This window comes from Arachis hypogaea, chromosome 1, assembly GCF_003086295.3.
Source record: "Arachis hypogaea cultivar Tifrunner chromosome 1, arahy.Tifrunner.gnm2.J5K5, whole genome shotgun sequence".
In the NCBI taxonomy this organism is placed as follows: domain Eukaryota; kingdom Viridiplantae; phylum Streptophyta; class Magnoliopsida; order Fabales; family Fabaceae; genus Arachis; species Arachis hypogaea.
In genome coordinates this window covers 60,289,958-60,313,620 of record NC_092036.1, presented here as the reverse complement: position 1 = coordinate 60,313,620, position 23,663 = coordinate 60,289,958, and the positions used below count along the sequence as shown (strand labels likewise).

General features: G+C 33.0%; 1 long non-coding RNA gene across 6 annotated transcripts; it reads right to left on the bottom strand.

Moving 5' to 3' along the window:
* Positions 1 to 7,862: 7,862 nt before the first annotated feature.
* Positions 7,863 to 13,032, bottom strand: LOC112805219 (uncharacterized). 6 transcript variants are annotated; one of them, XR_003203743.3, is made up of 6 exons: positions 12,490 to 13,032; positions 11,492 to 11,543; positions 11,352 to 11,398; positions 9,673 to 9,763; positions 9,446 to 9,507; positions 7,863 to 8,436 (listed from the first exon to the last, which is right to left on the bottom strand). It is a non-coding gene; the product is annotated as an uncharacterized lncRNA (long non-coding RNA). The 6 variants fall into 6 exon arrangements; XR_003818678.2 differs by having other exon boundaries at positions 7,863 to 8,466; positions 9,432 to 9,507; positions 12,490 to 12,873; XR_003203740.2 differs by having other exon boundaries at positions 9,432 to 9,507; positions 12,490 to 12,873.
* Positions 13,033 to 23,663: the final 10,631 nt, after the last annotated feature.

Genomic DNA, 23,663 nt, shown 5'->3' with positions numbered 1-23,663 from the left:
TTTTTTTGTTGTTCTGTTTTTGGAGTCATTTAAAGATCTGTATACATTATTTTAGTTTAACAAGCAACAAACTGCGAGAGAAACATAATTGTAAGTAGCCTTCTCTTTGTTAATTACTGTTATATGAAAGATTTTATCTGATTTTAAAAGTACCCTGCTAATGGTTTTATGGCTTCTTTATATGGTAGTAGAATCTGGTATTTAAAATTGAAAGTATTGCAAATTTAAAATGTACATAAGAATTATTTTAATTCAATCTTTGTAACCAATGTGTTTGCAAGCAATTGTGTTATATAATGTTAATGTGCCAAAATGTTATTTTGTGCAAGTTTTGGTTGGAGAGTCTATTGTGAAACAAAATGATCCTGGGAAGGGAATCACCGACCTCTTTGGCAAATATATAATTCACCAAAAATTTCTTGAGATATGAGTCAACAGATTTTGATAATGCCCTTGATCTACTCAATTCTAAAATGGCAGTTCTCTTGAAGATTTTGCGTAGCTTGATTTTTGGCTTTGTAATATTCTGTTTGGTTAGTCTTATAAACTTCTTGCTTTTAATCACTTTTGTGGTCATTACTTGGTCAAATTAGGAAGCCTTTGATTTCTCCTTTCCATGAACTATGAAGCTTATGATTGAGGTGAAAAAAATTTTCATAACTGCTAATTTTTCATAGATTTGCAAAGTTGAATCTTTGGATGATGTAACTTTTGAATATATTACAAGCTAATTATAACAATTTGTCAAGAATGGGTAAGCATATCATATACTTATTCTTCATTTCTTAATGTAGATTTCTAAGGCAAATATGACCGTCTTTTAATTGATAAGCCTTTTAAGCATCACTACTAAACTTTCTTTTTGTTGCCTTACTTGCATCAATCATTCTGCTGTCTTCTATATAATTTGCTTTGGTTTGATGGTTTGCAGATTTTCGTGACATCCATTATACTTATAGTTTTAGATTGTCAGCTTAAAAAGCAAAGAACATTACAGCTACCAGATTGTTAATATATAATGCTTTATTAGTGCATAAATGAAAGATGCTTAATATTCTCTGGTTTATTCGTGCTGATAGTAACCGTTGATGGCAAAGGGATAAGAAACCATTTTAACTGTTGTTGGCCGTAATAATAACCTGTTTTCATTCTTCGCCGCCCCTTTATATAGTTTCCTGGCTCAGGATTCGGTGGTCCAAGAACCTTTGGACTACTAAGTGGTCCAAATAGAAAACATGTTTTTAGAGTTTTTATATCAATTGCTATGTAGTCCTTGAACTAATTTTAATTACAAATTAACTCCATATATTTTATTTAATTATAAAAATAGTTTTTTATTTTATAAATTATTATTTTATCAATTATCTATTATATTTATTAACAATCAAATACAAAAATAACAACCAATTATATCCTCCATTCATCCTAATAATTTCAATTGATTAAAAAATTAATTTTGATCTCGTTACGTTCATCCATGGCTTCCAAATTGTGTTTCCTTGAAATTCAATCGATTGGTTTTTCAAAACAATCGATTGAATGATAACTCAATCGATTGGTTTACACTATATCATAAAACAATCGATTGAAAGTTGTAAGGTAGAATGGTAAAAAGCTTAAACCAATCGATTGTTTATACTTTCCAATCGAATGAATGCCTCAAAACAATCGATTGTTGTTGTTACTCAATCGATTGAGTTCACGAAAACAACATGGATTTGCCAAATACAATCGATTGGAAAGTGATGACATTGGAGTTTTAGCCAAATTCAATCGATTGGTAATGTAATCCAATCAATTGGAAGGTGATGAAGTTGAATGTTTTGCCAATTTTAATCGATTGGTAATGGTACCCAATCGATTGAAATGTGATGACTTTGAATTTTTTCTAAATTCAATCGATTGGTAAAACTCCGCCTATGTTACACTTGCGGTACATAGCCGGTCCCAAGCCCGGATAAAGGAGGAGGGTTGTGTTAGGTCTTCGGCAACCAACGTAAAAATATAGCCGAACCCCCCATGACATGAATCAAAGACATTATTGCGCTAAAGCTAGGTCGTTACCCGGAAGTAACGCGCCGTATGGCTCGAGTACGGTGTCAAAGCAAGAGCCGCTGCATCGGTGCCCGGATGTAGTGTTAAATGAGCAAGGGTTCTCGCGTTTTCGTGAACGGACGAGGGTAAATAAGCTAGTTCACAAAGAAAAAGGTAAAGGTCGAAGCGATAAAAGGTTGAGATTGGGGACATGGAACATAGGCACTCTAACAGGAAAGTCCATGGAGGTGGTGGACACCATGACAAGGAGGAAGATTAACATTATGTGCCTACAAGAAACGAAATGGGTTGGTACAAAGGCTAGGGAGTTGGATTCTTCTGGTTTCAAACTTTGGTATACAGGAAAGGTGAAGAATAGGAATGGAGTTGGAATAATTGTGGATAAGCAGTGGAAGAAGGACGTAGTTGATGTCAAGAGGGTGGGAGATCGGATCATCTCTATCAAACTTGTGGTGGAGGGAGGTGCTTTCCATGTGATTAGCGCATATGCACCGCAAGTGGGTTCGGACGAACAACACAAGATAAGGTTTTGGGAGGATCTAGAGAGTTTGGTTCAAGGCATATCTTTGGGAGATAAGATTTTTTTAGGAGGAGATTTAAATGGCCATGTTGGGAGAGAAGTGACTGGATATGAGAGTATTCACGGAGGCCATGGTTTCGGGGTGATCAATGCCGAGGGTAAAACTATTTTGGACTTTTCCTCAACTTTTGATCTTCTCATCGCAAATACATGTTTTAAAAAGAGAGATGAACATCTTATAACCTATAAGAGTGGCATGACAAGCTCTCAAATCGACTTCTTCTTGTTGAGGAGAGTCAACCGGAAATTTTGCATTAACTGTAAAATTATCCCGGGAGAGAGTTTGACAACACAACATAGGGTGCTCGTCATGGATTTTCGCATTGAGCAAAAGTTGAGGAAAAGACATCATACGAAGAACCCAAGGACGAGGTGGTGCCGGATGAAATGTGAGGAACAAAGAAGCTTCCTAAGACGGGTAGGAGAAGAGGCAAAGTGGGATGGGAATGGAAGCGCGGAAGAGATGTGGAGGGAGATGGCAGAAGTTATTAGAAGAACAGCAAAAGAAAGTTTTGGTGAATCTAAAGGAATAGGACCAAGAGACAAGGAGTCCTGGTGGTGGAATGCGAGTATACAAGAAAAGATAAAGATAAAAAGAGAATGCTTTAAAGAGTGGTCTTTATGCCGCAATGCAGATAACTGGGAAAAATATAAGGCGGCTAAGAAAGAGACAAAAGTGGCTGTAAGTGAAGCAAGAACAAGAGCATATGAGGGTCTCTACCAGTCTTTGGGCACGAAAGAAGGAGAAAAAGGTATATATAGAATTGCAAAGAGCCGGGAAAGAAGAACGAGAGATTTGGATCAGGTTAAGTGCATAAAGGATAAGGATGGAGAGGTGTTGGCTCATGAGAAGAAGATTAATGAAAGGTGGAAGAGCTACTTCTACGAGTTCTTTAATGAGGGACAGAAGACTCTTCCGAGCCTTGGTCGATTATGCACAAGGGAAGAAGATCAAAACTTTGACTACTATCGAAGGATTCGAGACTTCGAGGTAAAAGAGGCTCTAAAGCAGATGAAAAATGGCAGGGGAGTAGGACCTGATAATATCCCGATTGAGGTTTGGAAGGGTCTTGGAGGAAAAGGCATCAACTGGTTAACCAAGCTTTTTAATGAGATTTTAAGGTCAAAGAAGATGCCTGATGAGTGGAGAAAGAGCACCTTGGTACCTATCTATAAGAATAAGGGGGATATACAAAGTTGCGGAAATTATAGAGGGATTAAGCTTATGAGTCATACTATGAAGTTATGGGAAAGGGTGATAGAACGGAGGTTGAGAAAAGAGACACAAGTAACAGAGAACCAATTTGGATTTATGCCAGGCAGATCTACCACTGAAGCGATATACCTATTAAGAAGGATGATGGAGAGGTATCGTAGTAATAAAAGGGATCTACACATGGTGTTTATTGATTTGGAAAAAGCGTATGATAGGGTACCAAGGGAGGTCTTATGGAAGGTTTTAGAAAAGAGGAGAGTAAGGATCGCATATATTCGGGCAATTAAAGACATGTATGATGGGGCCACAACTAGTGTGAAGACTCAAGGTGGTGTGACAGAGGAATTCCCTATTGGTATAGGATTACACCAGGGATCATCCTTAAGTCCATACCTTTTCACATTAGTCTTGGAAGTACTCACAGAGCACATCCAAGAGCCTGTGCCATGGTGCATGCTTTTTGTCGATGATATCGTCCTTATGGGAGAGTCAAGGGAAGACCTAAATAAGAAGTTGGAGTTATGGAGAGAAGCTCTAGAAGTGTATGGTCTGCGCATAAGCCGTAGCAAGACGGAATATATGGAATGTAAGTTCAGTCTTAGAAGGGAAAACTCCAATATAGAGGTGAAAATTGGAGAGAACACCCTACGAAAAGTTAAAAGTTTTAAGTATCTTGGGTGCATCATACAGGATAATGGAGAGATTGAACATGATGTAAATCATAGGATCCAAGCAGGTTGGTCAAAATGGCGGAGTGCATCTGGTTTTATATGCGACAAAAAAGTGCCTTTAAAACTTAAAGGTAAATTCTATCGCACCGCTATAAGACCGGCTATGCTGTATGGTACGGAGTGTTGGGCAGCTAAAGGGGAGCACGAACATAAGCTGAGTGTGGCAGAGATGAAGATGTTGAGATGGATGAGTGGTCATACGCGATTGGATAAAATAAGGAATGAAGATATAAGGGAGAGAGTTGGAGTAGCACCCATTGTGGAAAAGATGGTTGAATCGCGTCTCAGGTGGTTTGGACATGTGAGAAGAAGACCAATAGAACATCCAGTCAGGAGGGTGGATGAGATGGAAGATGGACAAAGGGCGAAAGGCAGAGGAAGACCTAAGAAGACCATCCATGAGGTGGTCAAACGAGATCTACATGTAAACGGTCTCTCTGTAGACATGATACATGACAGAGCACAATGACGTCGTTTGATTCATGTAGCCGACCCCACTTAGTGGGACAAGGCTTTGTTGTTGTTGTTGTTGTTGTTGTTGTCAATCGATTGGTAATGCAATCCAATCGATTAAAAAGTGATGACATTGAACTTTTTGCCAAATTCAATCGATTGGTAATGTAATCCAATCGATTGAAATTTGAAAGCCATCGTATCTTGGTCACTTACTAGCTCTTCTTGTTGGTTAAAGTCATCGTCCTCCTGGTATTGCTCATTCATCTCAGTGTCTGTAAATATATCTGACATCTTAAAAATGTCCAATGAAAAAAATTATTTAATACACACAAAGTTGTGGTAAAAATTAAAAATTAAAAGTAAATAATATTTAAACTTTTTTGTTTAACAAAATTAAAATAAAGTACAAAAATAAGAAAAAATGTGTATAAGAGTACATTCATTATGTTATAATTTTAATAATTAATGTAAATTTTAAAAAATTAGATAAATTTATATTTCTTGTGATTACAATCAAAAGTGAATTATATGTATTCTTATAATCAAGAAATATACTTAACTTCTTTTATAATAAGTAAGTCTGTCAATAATTTAATTTATTAAAAAAATCTCATTTTTTTATTTATCCTACAAAATAAAATTTCATATTAATAGTTTTGAATAAGATAATTAAAATAAAACTTAAAAATAAAGATTGAATAAAAAAAATACAAAGTTTTTAATCTAAAAATATAAAATAGTTAAAAAATAGAATACTTATTTAAATATGATTTTTCAAGACACTCTGTAACCTAGATGAATAAATATTATTTTTAAAATGAATTATGATATATTGATACAAAACTTATTGTATGTATTTTTTTAAAAAATTAATAAACCTCTCTCGTTAATAATAATATTGGAACCTAAATTTGAACGCTAATTGATATTATATATTGTGTAGGTACTTAGAGTATATTAGAAAAGTACGTTAATAATTTGAAGAGAAAAATTATTAGTGTAAATTTATTTTTTTAAAAAATTAATCCTTATTGAACTATTCTATTTTTATTCCTTCTAAACATATCTTAATAAAAATATTTGTAACAATAATTTACATCCAATAAGAATATCTTAACGAGTAGTTACATCATTCTGTCATGGGGTAAAATAGGAAAAAAATAATCGACACCTAACTCTCTGTATTCCTAATATAAATTGTTATAGATAAGTATAGTTTCTTAAAATTTTGGGGTGTCCGGGCCACTACTCACCCCCTCTAGGTCCGTCGCTGATTGCTAGCTAATTAATTAATAATAAAAAATAATAACATCTATTTACTTTTTAGTATTTCTCAATTTCTATGCATTAATAAAAGATATTTTTAAAATTTTTTTCTTACACAATCAATTTCACGAATAAAGTATCGAACAGAATAATTGCAAAATTAGAGATTCTATTCACTGACCTCGATTTTGTAATCAAAACGATGGTTTATTTTTTGAACACTACAATGAAAAACTTGATTGGACCTTTGCTGATTGCTGCAACGGTGATTAACGATGAAGAAATAGTGGATATTAAATAGACGGATGAAAATTAAAAAAAATTGGATATTGAGTAGATGGATGTTCCAAAGAAAAACAATTAAATTTTTTATAATCAAAGAAAATGATACACGATTTCAATGGTGGGATTGAATAATTAGTGATGGATTATTCACCAATTTATAATGTTAATATTAAGGAAAAGATAAAATTAGTTTATCTACATAAAAATAAAACAGAAAAAATTGAAGATAAAATTTTAAAGATAAGATAGATAAATAATAAGATAATTTCTAAAAAGATAACAAGATTGAAATAACCGCAGATCACATTTCAATCGATTGGGTACCATTACCAATCGATTGAAATTGGCAAAACATTCAACTTCATCACCTTCCAATCGATTGGATTACATTACCAATCGATTGAATTTGGCTAAAACTTCAATGTCATCACTTTCCAATCGATTGTATTTGGTAAATCCATGTTGTTTTCGTGAACTCAATCGATTGAGTAACAACAACAATCGATTGTTTTGAGGCATTCATCCGATTGGAAAGTATAAACAATCGATTGGTTTAAGCTTTTTACCATTCTACCTTACAACTTTCAATCGATTGTTTTGTGATATAGTGTAAACCAATCGATTGAGTTATCATTCAATCGATTGTTTTGAAAAACCAATCGATTGAATTTCAAGGAAACACGATTTGGAAGCTATGGACGAACGTAACGAGATCAAAGTTAATTTTTTAATCAATTGGAATTATTAGGATGAATGGAGGATATAATTGGTTGTTATTTTTGTATTTGATTGTTAATAAATATAATAGATAATTGATAAAATAATAATTTATAAAATAAAAAACTATTTTTATAATTAAATAAAATATATGGGATTAATTTGTAATTAAAATTAGTTCAAGGACTACATAGCAACTGATAAAAAAACTCTAAAAACATGTTTTCTACTTGGACCACTAAATGGTCCAAAGGTTCCTGAACCACCGAATCCCATGCCTAGTTCCTTCATTACCTTGCTTCTCTTTCTTTTTATTGCTCTTTGAAGATTTGTTTAGTGATAGTGATTTCTGTAATTACAACCTAATGACAGATTTAATTACCGCCAGATTTGTTTCTTTAGGTAACTGTCCCCCCTATTTCGCTAAATAGTCAATTTTTTTTTACAAATTTTCTGTCAAATTTTCGACAAGTAAGATAAAACATAACTTTTTTAGATTTTATTGCAAAATAAATTAGTTTTCATACAAAATAAATATAAATTTAGTCAGGATAAATTTTCATCTAATTTTTATCTAACTTGTATTAGAACATTCATAGTATTTTAAAAAATAAACAAGTTCATCGTATTATCAAACTAAAAGAAAAATATTAAAAACAAACAAGTCAACTCAAAACATAAACACAAATAGTGTATTGATACATTAGATATAAACAATCGTATCAAGTTCACTTTTTTCTCATTCTTGTTTTTTCTTATGTTTCTTCTCGATCCAAATAACATTCTCCTGCAGAGCTAATTTCTTGTCTGTGGGCTTGTCTATCATTCTTGAGCTTTTTCTTAGTTGATTTCTTGTTATGATCTAATTTTCCTCGTCAGCGACTCTGACTTCCTTCTTGAAATCATCAACAGTTTTCTTCTTTTTCTTACTCGATTTTCTCTCAAATTCAAGATTATCAACAACTTCAGCATGATCATCCTCATTCTAACCATGGAATCTTGCCCTCTTCTTGTCTTCAAAGTAGATAGTTAGCAAAAGAAGTCTGACCCTTCAAAATTAGTGCTCGGAGGCTAACAAGTGATCTGACCTCATCCATGGATCTAAGCTTATTTTTGCCTGCGTTTAGCACCTGGTTCGCATATACATACAAATGTGACTCCTAAATTTTCAAGAAGTTTTATTAGAAGAAATCAAGCATAAAAGATTGGTTGACTTGAAATAAACTCATCACTTCAAATACACACGTAGACAAATAGCAAAGTACACAAATGGAGACAGAATGTACAATAAAACTCAATAGAATCCACACACCAGTAAGTAGCAGCAGCACAAGAAAAGGTAATAACTAATCTTGAATTGCACATTGGTCTAGTAACTATTCATGTGATAGCTAATAATATATCAACGAGCATTGCATTTCCTCCTAGTTTCTAGACATTAAAAATAGAATTGCACGTTGGTCTCAAAACATATTTACATCAAGTACATTATTGTTATACAAATGAATTATCTGCACATCTGCAATAGCATGAAGTGCAAGGGTACTCTTCCCACTACTTTCTGGTCCAAATATCTAGAAGTATAGCCAGAAGATAATGTCAGTTTGACCATGACAGAACAATTCAGGCATAAAGTAATAAAAAAGAATCAACAACCCTATCACGTGTAAATTAATGAACAAAAGAATCAAGGAGCAATAATGCATAAACCAGCTTTTTCTGATAGTTTTATTAGAAGCCCTCCCAAACTACAGTAACATACTCCTATACATGTTAAGCACTGCATATGACGATTGATAAACACAGGTCAGGGTACAGAGAGAAACAAAGACGAAAATGGGGAAAAGGTAAACTAAAGTACAGGTTAAAAAAAATTAAAAAAACAAGGTAACCAAGCAATCCCAACTTGTTGAAGATGCCATAAAACACCAAAACTAGTAACAAATACCAATTGAATAAAACCCCAATGACCCAATCCTTGCAGCTTACAAATATATCTCATTCTTCATAATTCACACCGAATTATTTTACTTGCTCCTCACTCCAGAAACCTAAAAGTTGTAAATAAGATGGTGCGAAGAACTAAACGAACAGTGAACACAAACATATACTAGGCAGTCAATACCTCAGCAATTCTACCTTTTGGAAGACCGCCACCTAAAGCACAGTCCAAGGTCAAACAGCCGCTAGGACATGTTTCACTGCAATATTCAGGATGATGGAGGAAAAAATTCTATCAACCATAAGTCTAATTTATATGACAAAAAATATTCAGGGCACAATTGACATTTTTTTTCCCTTAAATATAATACAATAGATTAGGAAAACATGTGATTAAAAATGACTACAAATATGAAGATACATACACTAAAGCTCCCCCAGCATTGCCCAACTTGTAAAACTTCCCTTTCCAAAAGAATTGTTTATGTCATTTATTGCTGCTTCTAGTGTGTTTTGCTGGAACAAATATTTCATTGTCAGATAAAACAAATTTAAAACTCATTGAGGAGAAAGTTAATACGAAATATCTATCAGCTATCCATTGATCATTCAGTAAAAATGGAACAACAACTACTTTTATGGGCAATGCTCACATCATGATTTCATTAAAACAGATAAATAAAACCACTGTAAGAAATTATATATGAATTAAAGCATAATAGACAATGTTATAAAATGCTATTTCGAACATTAAGATATTAGGGAAGAATAGAAAAGATGAAAAGGAGAAATTTTGAACATTGTAATATGACAATCTAAAAGAGCAATAATACATATATAGAAGTCAAGTTCCCTAGCATTGACACTCTGTTCTTCGGTGCTTCCCGGGGTGGCACTTTGTCTTCCTCGATTTTTTTTTTATGGTAATACTCCCATAATTCAGCAATAACATCTTTTGGAACCATTTTACATCCAGCAACGTTTCCAGGCTTGATCATTAAGTGCTCTTTTGCCCGTGTGATGCCTCCTTTCGTAATTTTTCCACAAAAATTACATACTCATTGGTATTTCCTTCCTCTACTGTACTAATATATTTCCAGCCTGGGTCAACTCTATTAGAGCGGACAGCTGCAGCGGGAGCGGGACCAACAGGGGCAGCACCAACAGTGGGACCAGCAGAGGCAGGGGTAGGAGCATTAGAAGTGGACATTGTATACTGAATGCAAAAAAATGGAGGAGGAGAAGTTTAACACTGTCACTGATTATTGAGAAAGAATGGGCAGAGAAAGAATGGGCAGCAGGGAAGAGAGGAAAGAAAAAGATAGGAGCAGACTAGAAGAGAAGAAGGGGCACGAACCAGCAGTGTCAAAAGGTGATGAGCAGCAGCGTTGAGAGAACAGAGATGGGCGGCGCGTTGGGTGGCGCGTTTGGCGGCGCGACGGACGGCTCCACGGACGGCGCGACGGACGGCGGCGATGGATGAGGGCTGATGAAGAAATTTGAGTCGCAGAGATGAGAGCACATAGACGAAGAGAGGGAATTTTTTTTGAACAAGAGGCAGAGGAGGGAGTTATGAGTGAGGGGCTGAAAATTAGGGTTAGTTGTTAGTGGGATCTGACTTGGGTTTAGTAAATTACCCAAACTACCCTCAATTTTTTCTCGAAAACCCAAAACAGCCCGCCATTTCCGCCATATGTATTGCGTCCCGCCATGGCGCCACCGCAATTGCGGCCGCCATGGCGCCCCCGTTATTACCCCATCGCGGCGTCCAGTGAATGGCGGCAGGGTCAAAACCCGCCACGCCATGCCGTTATGGCGCCGCCATTTCAAAACACTGTATTGAATACACATCACTCTTTTGCAATATTGTCTATCTTCTTTTGACAGACAATTGTTGACAAGCATATAATTAAAGTTTCCTTTTAAACAATTACAGATTCCCCTCTAAACAAGTGAGAAGATGAACCGTGGCAGCATCTTATGATTTGAAAATTGAAAGATAATCAAGTAATAAGAAAAACCCCTGATATGAACTAGAAAAACATAGTCAACTAAAATAAGCATGCGTCCTGTAATTAAGCCAATGTATAGCAAGAAATGTTACCATAATACTGCAGGAATCCTAATCATCTTTTCACAAACAATATTAGTCTGCAATCAAGTAAAAGAACACAAATGTTAAATAATAAATACTAGCAATTCCTTCCACTCAACATAGCAAATCCTCTTTTTTCTTAACTATACCTGCTCTGACAAAGGCAGAAACCATGAATCCCATGATCCATTGCCTACCTCACTGGAAAAATTGGGAAACTTTATCAGTGAAGAAAGTTAAATTACAGCTTCAGCATGCTGAGTTCTAAGCATAACTGGGGCAATACTAGAAATGATGCACTATAAAATTACTGTACTCTACATATAGTGAAGAAATTAATATAAAAAAACAAGAGTAATGCAAGCATAAACGCAGTATCCTTTCACACCAGAGAAGTTGTTCAATTCCTCAGTGAACGTTTTCACTCCATGATTAGAGCACAGGTCTCCAATTTCTGCCACAAGATATCATTGTAATACTAGTATAATGCTACCTAAATATGTTGAAACGATAACAAAATAAAGAACAATAATATAGCATCTCAAAAAAAATCATAAAATCCTCCTAAATGCTATTTGAAGTAAAAGTTAGATAATTTCAAAATCTTGGAATCTTATAAAAGAATCACTTATTCCTTGATTTAGTAGTTAGAAGCAACATTATCGAACTTGAAAATTCACCTAAAATTCGGGGAATTTAGCTACACTTGAATCAGCAAACTTAACTAGTAAACTCAATCAATCTAAGGCCTAAACTTGTCAATCATAAGAGTCATGAGATTTAACTTGATAGTTTCATAACCTTCTCTAGGAGGATTTATTTAGAAAGATAATCAATAATTTAACTAGAAATAGAATAAATTCCCAAAAAATCAAACAAGTAGCGCAGGCTGCAACCTATGAGTAATAGTATATGATATGATATGAAACATGAAGGCTTTTCAGAAACCGAATCCGTGTAAAATCGGAAACTTATGTGGCAGAAATTGAAAAGGAGTAACAGAAATTAAACTTATGTGGCAGAAAAATCCTAATTAAATCAGAAATTGTGATATCAAACCCTAATTAAATTTAACACAAGCTAATGATTAAGAATTCGGGATTAGGAACCTTAATTGCCTAAATAAAAAAAAAAAAATAAAGCCTACCTATTGTGATGATGGAGAGTGAATCGAGCAGCGATGGATGGAGCTGAGGTGGCACGGCAACAGAGGAGTACGACGGGGAGCACAAGAAAGAAGTGGAGGAAAGAGAAGCAGAGGAGCACGGCGAGGCGGCGATGGGACGCAGCAAAGCTGCAGCGACGGCATCACATTCCAGAGCCGCGGCGTCGATGTGGTGCAACGAGGAGAGGAAGGTACGGAGGAGATTGAGAAAGAAAAGAAGATGAGAGTGAGAAATGGTTTGTGTTTTTTGACAGGGGAGCTGGACACATGGTGAATATGTGTTTTGAACTTTTGATGCTGATGACTAGCCTGTGATTTTGGATTTGGCAAGGAGAAATGGAAAAATAGGAAAGATATAATCAATATAAAATAAGTAAAAATAAGAAATACTAGTATTAATATTTATCACAATTAATATCTTAATATAAAATATTTTATATATATAGTAGCGTATATAAAAAAGAAAAAGAGAGAAGAGAGTTTTAACAATATGAAGAGAGAGGAGATTTTATTAATTCTATGTGTATTTTTTTTTAAAGTAAACCCTTATTTATATATATATATATAAAGGATCACCTTTTCAAACTCAATTAATTATACAATTTTTTTTGATATTCTCAATAACATAGAGAAATGGTCATCCATCTCATATCCACTTCACACTTATCACATCACTCCCTATTGGATGACCATTTAGGATTATTGTCTCGTTAAAACCTTATTAAAGAAAAATCCAGTGGAAAAAAAATCTTTAGTGAAGAAAAAAAAATACAATATCCTTTGTGACGGGGACTGCCTCATTAAAAACCTTGTCAAGAAAAAACCCAATGGAAAAAAACCTGACCAAGAAAAAAAGAGTACATTCTCCCCCTCTTGACGACATCATTTAATATCTCGAAATCGGCACATCCCAATCTCATGCACTAATTTTTCAAATGAGGATTTTGGGAGTGACTTTATGAATAAATCTGCCAGATTGTCACTTGAGCGGATCTGTTGGACATCAATTGTCCCTTGATTCTGAAGATCATGAGTGAAGAAGAATTTGGGAGAAATATGATTTGTTCTATCACCTTTGATGTATCCACCCTTAAGTTGGGCAATACATGTTGTATTATCCTCAAACAGGATAGTTGGAGCTACCTTATGATCAATCAGTCCACATGATGACAGAATATATTGGATCAAACTCCTGAGCCAAAAACACTTGCGACTTGCTTCATGAATCACTAGTATTTCAGCATGATTAGAGGAAGTTACTGCTATTGTCTATTTCGTAGATCTCCATGATAGAGTTGTACCTCCATATGTGAATAGGTATCATGTTTGAGATCTCCCTTTATGTGGATCAGACAAATATCCAGCATCTGCATAGCCAACTAGTAGTGACTTGGATCCATAGGGATAAAACAATCCCCTATCAACCGTTCCATGAAGATATCGAAAGATTTGTTTGATTCCACTCCAATGTCTTCTGGTTGGAGAGGAACTATATCTTGCTAGTAAATTCACAACAAATGATATATCAGGTCGCGTATTATTAGCAAGATACATTAGCGCTCCAATGGCACTAAGATATGGTACTTCAGGACCAAGAATATCTTCATTTTCTTCTTTAGGACGGAATTGATCATTTTCCACATCCAAAGATCTTATGATCATTGGGGTACTCAAGGGATGTGACTTATCCATATAAAATCTTTTCAAGATCTTCTCTGTGTATGTTGTTTGATGAATAAAGATCCCATTTTTTATATGCTCGATCTGCAGGCTGAGACAAAATTTAGTTCTTCTAAGATCTTTCATCTCAAACTCTTCTTTTAGAGTTTTTATAATTGTTGGAATCTCTTCAGGAGTTCCAATGATATTTAAATCATCAACGTACACAGCAATTATAATGAATTCAGATGCAGTTTTCTTTATGAAAACACACGGGCAGATATCATCATTCTTGAATCCGTTTTTGGCCAGATATTCAGTAAGACGATTGTACCACACTCGTCCATATTGCTTTAGACCATATAAAGATTTTTGCAATTTAACTAAGTATAACCCTTGCGAATATTCACTGGATGGTTTAGATATCTTTAGTCCTTCATGGACTTTCATACAGATATCCCAATCTAATGACCCATATAAATAAGTTGTTACCACATCCATTAAATGCATATGCACTTTATGATATGCAGATAAACTAACCAAATAACGCAATGTTATCGCATCAACTACAGGGGAATACGTTTCTTCATAATTTATATCGGGGCTTTGTGAAAAACCTTGTGCCACAAGTCGGGCTTTGTAGCGCACAACTTCATTTTTCTCATTTCGTTTTCTCACAAATACCCATCAGTATCCAACAGGTTTTACATCTTCAGGTGTACGGACTACAGGTCCAAAGACTTCACGTTTTGCAAGTGAGTCTAATTCAGCCTTCATGGCTGCTTCCCATTTTGGCCAATCATTCTTTGTCGACATTCTTTGATTGATCTTGGCTCAAGATCCTTACTTTCATGCATGATATTTAATGCCACATTATTTGCAAATATTTCATTGACAATTGTCTTATTTCGGTCCCATTTCTCTCCTGTAAAGATATAATTTATCGAGATCTCGTCATTTTCACAATTTTCAGGTACCTGAACGTCTTCTGGCGTTAAAATTATATCAGAATTTTGGACAACTATAGGTGTCTTTACTATGTCTTTTTCAACAGGAATAGTATTTACCTCTTTTCTCTTTCGAGGATTTTTATCTTTGGAACCGACAGGTCTGCCACGCTTCTGGCGCGTATTTGCTTCGGTGGCAATTTGTCCAACTGGGACATCAATTCTAATTGGGGCATTTTCCGCTGGTATATATATAAGACTTGGTTATCCTCTTTGTATCGGAAAATGTATCAGGCAATTCATTTGCTATTCTTTGCAAATGTATAATCTTTTGAACTTCTAGTTCACATTGCTCTGATCGAGGATCTAAATGCATCAAGGATGACGCATTCCAATTAAGTTCCTTTTCAGGAAGCTTATTCTCTCCCCCTAATGTTGGAAATTTTGATTCATCAAAATGACAATCCGCAAACCGGACTTTAAATACATCTCTGGTTTGTATTTCAAGATACCTCATTATAGAGGGAGAATCATATCCAATATATATTCCCAATTTTCTTTGGGGTCCCATTTTGGTGCGATTAGGTGGTGTAATGGGAACATATATCGCACACCCAAATTTCCTTAAATGGAAAACATTGGCCGCTGGCCAAAAGCTAATTGCATAGGAGAGAACCGATGGTAACTCGTTGGCCTCAAACGAATAAGTGTTGCGGCATGTAAAATAGCATGCCCCCAAACCGAGGTTGGGAGATTTGTTCTCATAAGCAAGGGTCTAGCAATTAATTGGAGGCGCTTATAAGTGATTCTGCTAACCCATTTTGTGTGTGAACATAAGCTACTAGATGTTCAACACTTATTCCATTAGTCATACAATAAGCATCAAAAGCTTGGGAAGTAAATTCACCAGCATTATCAAGGCGAATTGCTTTGATTGGATTTTCTGAAAATTGTGCTTTTAATCGAATAATTTGAGCCAGTAATCTCGCAAATGCCAGGTTGCGAGAAGATAATAAGCAGACATGTGACCATCTCGAAGATGCGTCTATCAGAACCATAAAATATCTAAAAAATCCACATAGTGGATGAATAGGTCCACATGTATCACCTTGAATCCTTTCTAGGAATTCAGGAGACTCAAATCCAATCTTTACTGGTGATGGCCTTAAAATTAACTTCCCTTGAGAACATGCAGCACAACAAAATTCACTAGATTTAAGAATCTTTTGGTTCTTTAGTGAATATCCATGAGAGTTTTCAATAATTCTCCTCATCATGGTTGTTTCCAGATGACCCAATCTATCATGCCAAGTTATAAATTCATTTGGGCTAGTAAACTTCTGGTTTACAATGGCATGTGATTCAATTGCACTAATCTTGGTATAATACAATCCAGATTAAAATGAGGGTAACTTTTCTAATATAACTTTTTTATTTAAATCATGAATTGTGATACATAAATACTCATGATTTCCCTCATTCATTGTTTCAATATGATATCCATTTCGGCGAATATCTTTGAAACTCAACAAGTTCCTCAGAGATTTGGTAGATAATAGTGCATTATTTATTATAAATTTTATTCCTCCGGTCTAAAATGACTGGAAATGTGGAAACAAGACCAGATATAAAGCTCTTCCGGAGCCTTCTATCACATTGCCTGAGCCAATAATAGTATTAACATATTCTTCTTTTGGCACAAGATGGGTAAAATATATAGTACTTTTAAGGATAGTGTGCGAAATTGCACTATCCGCAAGACAAATATCTTTAGAATATGTCCTTGCCATTTTTCTTCAAAAAGAAATGATAATAATAATAAAATGAGTAGAAGTACATGCACAGTAAAATTATTCACATGAATACTTAACAAACACATACATATATCAAACTATTCCATCATTGATCAAATAGTTAATATTTTCTTCAAAATCCTTAAAGAAATTAGATACATCATAATGAGTGGTAGAATTTTCATCATTTGAAACAAAATTTGTTTCCTTTCCTTTGTCATCCTTTTTCAAGGATGCTTGATAAAGATCAACTAGGTGCCTTGGGGTACGATAGGTACGTGACCAATGACCATTTCTACCACAACGGAAATATTTATCCTCAATTGATATACTTTACCCATTGTTTCTTTCTTTATCCCACTTCTGGTGAGATCTTTTCTTGTGAACATAATTTCTTTTCTTTCCATAATTTTTCTTGTTATCAAAATCTTGTCATTTACCTCTTCTAGGGTTATAATTTGCCGCATTTGCTTCATGAAATGGGGCGGCGCCAGCTGGGCGCGCTTCATGATTTCTTAAGAGCAACTCATTGTTGCGTTCAGCAACAAGAAAGTAAGAGATTAGCTCAAAAAATTTTAAATCTTTTTTCTCGATACTGCTGCTGCAGGAGCACATTCGAGGCATGGAAGGTCAAGAAAGTTTTCTCTAACATATCGGGCTTGAGGAAGTATCACTGTATTTTGATGATTGTACCTTTCTTCAAGGTCTTTCCACAGATCTGCAGGATCTTTTAATGTGGGATATCATTTTTCAATCATACGTCAAGATGACGATGAAGAAAAATTATGACTTTGGCTTTATCCTTCTGGGATGTATTATTTTCAGCCTCAATGGTATCTCCAAGATCCATTGAATCAATCTGGATTTCAACATCTATATCCATGATAAATAATTATTTCGAAATATATCTAGAGCATTAAATTTAAGATGAGAGAGTTTCAGCATAATGAAAATTTGTTACCTGGAGTCTTCCTAAAATTTCGTTAGAGCTTCGTGTTGATAACGTGTTGTAGAATAAATAAGTAACTTAGGAATAAAATAAGTATATAAAAGAGAAAGAGAGAAGAGAGTATAAATAGGAAACACTAGTATTAATATTTACCACAATTAATATTTCAATATAAAATATTTCATATATAGTAGCGTATATAAAAGAGAGAAAGAGGGAAGAGAGTTTTAGCAATATGAAGAAAGAGGAGATTTTATTAATTCTGTGTGTATCTTTCTTCAGAGCAAACCCCTATTTATATACATATAAGGGGTCACCTTTTCAAACTCAATTAATTATACAATCTCTCTTGATATTCTCAATAACATAGAGAAATGGTCATCTACCTCATATCCACTTTACACTTATCACAACAATGTTTTGCATTTTTTGAATTACTTGCCGTCTCTGTATTTGTCATTTTTTTAAGTTGAGGACTAGGTATATGAAGCAAATCATGAAAAATTGTACAATTTATTATCTATAATTTTTTAAGAAAGATATATCTTTTGACATTATATAATGATTTTAAAAATTGACTCTAATAATATTCTGTTTCTGATTTCAAGTTGTACAACTTTCAATTAAGTGAGTTTATAATGAGATTTTTTAGCAATTTCATAATAAGAAGGATTAGTGGATTACATACAAAAAAATAAGGATAATCTCTACATACAAGTATTTTTGTATTTACAAGCTTTACAAGTCTAAACGAAATTCACCTGTTCTTGCTGAGTTTGGCTGGTGTATAGCTCGTCCATCGATGAATGTCTTCAAGCTTCTCGTTGGGATGAGTTATACGTCGGTAAGGAGAGAACAAGGGGGTGGGTACCTGCAAAAGACACTCCGACGCTCAAGTCAGTAAGTGTTTAAGAGGTATAAGAATAATTCTATGAATATAGAATGTAAGACATGAAATAGAAATTATCATGTGTTGTGTGTAATAATTCTATGAATATAGAATGTAAGACATGATATAGAACTTATCATGTTACCCCTTTAGATTAGATATAGAAGGTTCCTTTTATAGGCATAGAATTGATGAATGATATTCATGTTATGACCGTTTGGTAATTAAGATTGAAATAATGGTCATTAAGTTGGTAATAAAGGTGTCGGTTACAAGCAAAGAATGAATGATAATTAACGCCGAGTTATAACTCATAATGCACAGTAAAGACCGAGTTATAAGGTGACGGATCACAGCCCCCAAGCTTTGTCTGCCGATCATATGATCCAGGCTAAGCTTAGAAAATAAAACGAGTTATAACTCGGTTAAAGGATAAGTGAATAATGATATGGTGAGCCCCAAGCTTAGTCGGGTTATTATGTCGGCACTTATTCAAAAAATAATTGAGTAATAAGAGTCATTCAATCAACATAGTCGTGTGGGGGATACTTTTCTGCTTAAGAACAATTTGCATTTGATTGTATGTGAACTGAAAAGTTCATAAATAGATATCCATTGACGAAATTGATTGTATGATCTGAGGATATAATGGTTAATTGTCTTGAGAATTTTTCCGGCCCACAATAGCTTATTGATGAATTTCTCGCTCAAAGCAATTAGTTATTGAATATTTACAATTTATAGTGAATGTCATAAGTCATGAATAAGATAAATTGAGAAAATGACTATATATAAAGTCGCAACATATATTGAATAATATATATTGTAAAAGTAAAAGAGTTTAAAGTAGAAAAATATATCTTGAAAGTTGATAATTGTAGAGAAGAAGACGACATATATGAATATTATACATGCCAAATTGAATATCTAAATTTTGTTTTGTAGGACATGCTTTAATTTGATAATAAAGCAATAAGATAACAGTTATTGAATTATATATTTAGTATAATGTTTCTAGCAGTTACAGTATGACGAGGGATATTCCTTGTGCAATAATAGTAAATTGCCTGTTTAATTTTCTACATTAAACAACTAGTAACATTAATAGCATAAAGTGAATAGTGTTACAGTTATATATAATTGATATATAATTAATTTTTGATGGAATCTAATTTTAAGATTTGAACTCATCATTACTGTCATTTAATTATATAAATGAAATCATTAAGCAATAAGAATATAATACATAATGAAATAAAAATGCAATTAACATGGTTGTTATATGTCATTATTGTATAGAACATATATTGAGGTTTGAATATAACTAATAAATTAGTAAATATTAGTACACAAAATATAAATGCAAAAAAGTATGTTGAATAAAATATATAATTTTACTTGTGTAAATAGAGATCTTTGAAAAACTAAGCAAAATTGATAAGTGAGTTTGTGTTCCAATTGATTGAAAGTCGAATTTTTTCTCGGATTGATTGAAAGCCGAGTTTGTTCTCGGATTGGTTTATTGATCAATTATGAAATGTGAAATATTATGATATGTAAAAATAAAGCAATTTGAATGTATAAAGTACATATTTTATAAAAAAATTACGATAGATTAAAATTTGATAAGAGGTATTAAACAAAATCTTAAACAAGATTGTTAAGATTGGTTAAAAAATTTGAATGTCATTCAAGTTTTATGAACCTAAGGGGAGTAGGAATTATTTTACTCGACCCCACAGACAACGCCAATTGTTCTTGCTGAGTTTGGTCGGTGTATAGCTCGTCCGTCGATGAATGTCTTCAAGCTTCTCTTTGGGATGAGTTATACATCGGTAAGGAGAGAACAAGGGGGTGGGTACCTGCAAAAGACACTTTGATGCTCAAGTCAGTAAGTGTTTAAGAGGTATAAGAATAATTCTATGAATATAGAATGTAAGACATGAAATAGAAATTATCATGTGTTGTGTGTAATAATTCTATGAATATAGAATGTAAGACATGATATAGAACTTATCATGTTACCCCTTTAGATTAGATATAGAAGGTTCTTTTTATAAGCATAGAATTGATGAATGATATTCATGTTATGACCGTTTGGTAATTAAGATTGAAATAATGGTCATTAAGTTGGTAATAAAAGTGTCGGTTACAAGCAAAGAATGAATGATAATTAACGCCGAGTTATAACTCATCATGCACAGTAAAGACCGAGTTATAAGGTGACGGATCACCACTCATTGAACGCGTTGCTTATGTTACGTGCCTTTTTAACAGAATTTTAAATCAATTCAAATCAATTAATGCACAAATATATAACTTCCATTTTTCAAAAGATTTCGTTTCTTTTTTCGAGTTTCTTGCTAAATTTGTTGGATCTCCTTCGTGCGTTTTCTCTTTGCTTCGTTTTTTTCGATTTTCATGATTTCTGAAATCAAGCTTTGAAATCATTTTGAAGATAATAGAATTTCAGAAATACACCCAAATGATTACATAAATACACCCAAACGGTTACAGAAATACACCCAAATGGTTACACCCAAAGGATTACAGAAATACACCCAAAGGATTTAAGAAATATACCCAAAACAGGGGGAGACAGTATATTTCTTCTTGAAATCTTTTAATATTTTTCTGGTTAAGGATGAAGCACATGGCAGAGACCATCTAGAAGAAAAACCTAGAAGAACAGTAAAACAGTACCTTGAATAATGTTTCTTCTTTTTTTCTGGTGATTTTTGATGGAGATTTGTATCTTTTCTTCTTGATTTCTTCTACTCTTCGTGAGGAGTTGGAACGTTTCTGCAGAATTGTAGTAGTTTGTTTCGAATGTCCCTTGAATCTTGATGGTTTGCGTTTTGATTGAGGAAAAAAAGGAAGAGTGAACGTGTTGTGGAAGCGGCGCATATTTTTTTCTTGATGAGTTGTGTTTTGATTGAGGAAGAAGACGAAGAGTGAACGTATTGTTAAAGGGGTGTGTGTTTTTTTCTTGGACTTGGAGCAACTTGTATAGCTTGGAAGCCAAAAAGGCTTGTATGTGTAACAGGCCTAAAAAAATAGCAAAGAAGATAAGAAAAATTTCAAGTGTACCAGGAATATCGGTGTTTCAGTTGTTTTAACCATTGATTTCAATTAATATATATTATATATTTTTTTATAATTCAGATCAACGGTTAAAATAATTGGAACACCAGTATTTTTGATACATTTAAAACTTTTTCAAAAAGATAATATATCTAAAGAAGGTTATTTATGTATAATTTTTTAATAAAATTTCATGCTTTTATAGCTTTTATATGATAGAATTTATCAAAGTCTTACTTTTTTTTATTTTGATTAAAAATTGTTTTATTAAATTTTGAATATATATATTTTTTAAATTTAAATAAATCCAATTGGATCATAAATTAATTTAAAATTTTTTAAAATGAATATATTTGATCAATTAGTATTCAAAAAGGATACATAAAAATTTTTAATTAAAATTATGATGCAATTGGATCGATTTAAATTTGAAAAAAATAACTGTTTGTCAATTGTTAGGAGAAATTGATGGGATAGTGGGAGATAATCGTTTCAATTCTCTTTCCACCATCCCATCAATCTCTCATGACAATTTAGTAAACAATTATTTTTATTTTTCAAATTTAAATCAATCCAATTGCATCATAATTTAATTTAAAATTTTTTAAAATAGATATGTTTGATCAATTAATACTCAAAAAGAGTATATAACAAATTTTAGTTTAAATTATGATATAATTTGATTGATTTAAATTTGAAAAATAAAAATAACTGTTTACCATAGGAGAGATTGATGGGAATAGTGAGAAGAGAATTAAAACGGTTATCTCTCACGTAGATAGTGAGAGATAACGTGAGAGATAACCATTTCAATTCTCTTCTTACTCTCCTCTCAATTTTTTGAGTATTAATTGATCAAACATATCAATTTTAATCTATTCTACCAACCTTTTTATGTATTAATTGCATGCTAAAGTTTGGATTATTGATAATATTAATATTTTTTACTATTTTCAATTTTTTTAAAAAAAATTACATATATCTCGTCTACATAGTAAACAAGATATACACGTTTTGCATCCACCTGTCTTGTCTCATTTATACGATAAACGAGATACATATAAAATTATCTCATTTATCGTATAAATGAGATAAGAGATATTTATTTTAAAAAATATTTTTTAAATTATTTATTTCAGTAATTATTATAATTAATTTATTTATTAAAATAAAAAATTTGATATTCAAGAGCACTTATATGTAAAAGATATTTTTTAATTTTAAAATTAATATGATATAATTTAAATAAATATTATTTAATTTTGGTTGTTTTACTTGATAGGGAATAAAGATGTCATAATTATATTTTATAAAATGATTTTAGAAATAAATGTGTATAGAATGATTATTTATTGGCCAAATAAATTCTCTACCGTTAAAGCATATTTTCAAAATCTGAAACTACAATCAAAGCCACGTAAATAGTTTTTTTGGTCTGTAGAATATATTTGTAAAGTATAAAAAACATAGAAGCAATGAGACCTACATTGCCAGGATTAAGGTGGGATATATTTTTGGATAAATTATTTATAGAGACGGAGTATTGAAAAGGAAGGGCAGGGGATTGAGACATATGACTCATCAGGTAATTTCTATCCTTATATCTTTACTCTAAATTATGGGACTTTTCAAGAATCACAGTTTAGAAGATTATGATAATTTTAGCTGGAGTTAGTTATTTTGACTTTTGAATTATGAAAAGTGATAGTATGGGTGTTTGGCCTTCCACCATTATTTTTATGTAATGATTTATTTGCGAAAAGTATTGACCTTTTAACATTATTTTAAAATAATGTTCTATATAAATCATCTATTTCATATATTTTTTACAGTTA